The sequence below is a fragment of the Megascapheus bottae genome, chromosome 6, assembly GCF_031878675.1.
Source record: "Megascapheus bottae isolate mThoBot1 chromosome 6, mThoBot2.hap1, whole genome shotgun sequence".
Classification (NCBI taxonomy): Eukaryota; Metazoa; Chordata; class Mammalia; order Rodentia; family Geomyidae; genus Megascapheus; species Megascapheus bottae.
In genome coordinates this window covers 23,439,668-23,442,653 of record NC_143514.1, presented here as the reverse complement: position 1 = coordinate 23,442,653, position 2,986 = coordinate 23,439,668, and positions in this window count along the sequence as shown.

The window sequence follows — 2,986 nt, the reverse complement described above, 5'->3', positions numbered from 1 at the left end:
CTCTCACTAGAAAACACTGAGTGCTTGTCTTTCATATCCCCTTCAGGGAGCTGAGTGGCTGAATCCTATTGGCTCTGTCCATGGGCCACGCTTCCCTACAAAACTGCACATGCTAGTATCCTGCTGATTGTCTTCATTTTCTGGCTTCTCTCATTCATTTTGGCTCTTCCTCTACAAGTTTCAGTTTTCAATAAAGTTTTTCTTTAGTGAGATGTGAGAAAGTGTCTCTTTCTTTTCTCTGTGATTTGTGCGATTACTTACCATCACCATGGGGCCATTTCAGACGATCATTTTTAAAGGTCACTTATTTTGTTCTACAGGCAGTTGAGCGGACAATGGGTTAATGAACAAACCATATTAAAGTTACATCCAGTATGATCATAAACAACTATGGAAGTAAAAAGAGAAGAATGTAAATAAGATCCTTCCAAGAAACCACCACTGAAGATATTAGTTAAAATGTTAAAGTATATTAGCCAATTACATAAAATCCTTTTATATTGCCTTGCTTCATTTCAAACATGGCATGGGCTATTTTGTCTGTGAACTCAAGTGGAACAAAAAGCTACAGAATGCAATTTGTGTCAGGAGCTGGACTACAGAAGGACAACTAATTCTAATTAGTACAAATTCCCCACAGGCCAGAGGGAGGCCAAGTGCAGGAACCAACTGCCTAATGCTGTTTCTATCTTGCAACAGGTGGGCCAAGGCCTTCTAAAGGTTGTCATGGCAATAACTAATGGCAGACCTTTAGCTGGACACCAGTAATTAATTGCAGGCATGTCCAGCCTTTGAGTGTGATATCTTTTAATACATTTCTGAAATAAAAGAAGACTGGCTCTTCTAATTGGTTAAAATTAAAACAGCAGAAGGCTTTGCCAAGAACTGCTACCATATAATGCAAGATTCAATCTTTCAAACATAGATTCTTTGCCTACCACTCCACGAAGGAGTAAAGAGAAAGGTATTTACTTCTGATAACACTGATATTCTGTCCAGCGTGGACTCAAGAGCAAAATAGAATGTGCTTGAGGCCTCTAATATTCTGACAAACTATTAAAAATGTTTATTTGACTTCCCAAACTTGAGTGTTTATAGCCTATAGGGCAGACACCATTCCGCTAGCAATCATCTTCCACGATGAGTTTACGGTGAGGGTGGCCCTATGAGGACTGCTGGGATTGAGGATGGGGCCCAGAACTGAGTGGCAGAGGTGCTCGTGAATTAAGGGGACCGAAAGGAGACAGGATGCTACATGACTGGTGGGAGTCCTATAGATGCCCAACCTGTAGACCCTGGACACCCACAGACCCTGAGCACTCACTCTGGCATTAAAAAAAAAAACACTGAAAACAATTCAAACTGTATTTGCTGTCTATTTAGGAAATAGGGTAGAATGCAGTGTTACCAAAGTGCCCGAGAAAAGAGTAAAAAGAGTCATCTTTTTCTCTATAGATTTTTGGATAGTCTAGCAGTAGAAAAGGCTAAGTACACCTATTTCAGGAATAATAGGTGATGGCTACTGAGTCTTATTGCATGTCAGTCATGGTACTAAGTACTTTGTGTACATTACTTTATTTGATTCTCTCTTTTTTTTTTGCCAGTCCCAGGCTTGAGGTCAGGCCTGAGAGCTGTCCTTGGACTTTCTCAAGGCTAGAGCTCTACCACTTGAGCCTCAGCACCACTTCCAGCTTTTTTTCTATTTATGTGGTACCAAGGAATTGAACCTGGGTCTTCATGCATGCTAGGAAAGCACTCTACCACTAGACCAAATTCCCGGCCCTATTTGATTCTCTTAACAGTACTACAGGTAATATTATTCTGATTTTAGGAATTATGAGAGTAGGTATTTAGGAAAGCTCAGTTGTCTGTTGTATTCTCGATAGTGAAGGAAAGAATCAGGATTTAAAACTAGGCAAGATCTCAAGTTTTGAGCAGTTAACAAAAAAGAAAGCCAGAAAACAGGGACTTGGAGGGTGTTCATTTAATGCAGAAGACAGTCAATCCGCCCTTTCAATTATTTGATCCAAAGCATATTATGTAATCTTTTAATTTTTAGGCCTGAACCCTAAAAGGAACCTGACTTCCTGAGCCTCATTTATTGAAATTATTTTTAAAGAGGCCTTTTATTAAATGCTTATATATTTTATTATAGATTCATTCCTTCTTCACTTTCTGTGCAGTTGTTTTTCTGTATTCTAATGGTAAAAAGGTAAATGAATAGGAAAAGAACTGCCCCTCTTTTCAGTGTATGAGCTAAAAATATCTGGAAACTTCTAGGCCCTCTTGTTTTAGGTGCTGTTTGAAAGCAATAATGCTTTCATGAAAAACAGGTAGATTAAATCCATTTTAGGAAGTGGATGGATGTTTATAAAATGTAAGTTTCTAAACAATGATACTGAAGTATATATCTATGTGGATTACACGTAGATATACACATAGATTACAGCTTTGCCTGAGGGAAATACTTCCTCTTGCCTTTCCTGGGTGCACTACATATATATATATATGTATATATATGTATATGTATAATTTCTTCTCCCTCTATTTCAAGAGATTTTTAGTTCTCCTATTGAGTACTTGAGTCTAAAACATTTACTGGTACAATTTTGTAATAGAAGAGAATGGGAAATGTAAGAGGAAAAGCAAGACTAAAGGATCTTCAGAAATTTAATTTCCTGAAAAACAATATGACTTCACGAAGTTCTTTGACCATCATGATATATTAAGTGCACAACAAATTTCCACAGTGAACAACAACATATTCTTAAATTTGGATATATATGTATGGGTGCTTGCATACCACCTTCTATTTCCTAATCAAATAAGGTAATGCCTGTGGAAGGAAAAAGAACAGCTTTTTTTTGTTCATTGTAACAGATGGAAAATTCCTGCACTATAGAATTCAAAAGGAAGAAGTTTTAGAATGGCATTGCTTTAATGCTGTTCTTTTATCAGCTCTTGCTGCTCGGTAAATAAGGCAGCC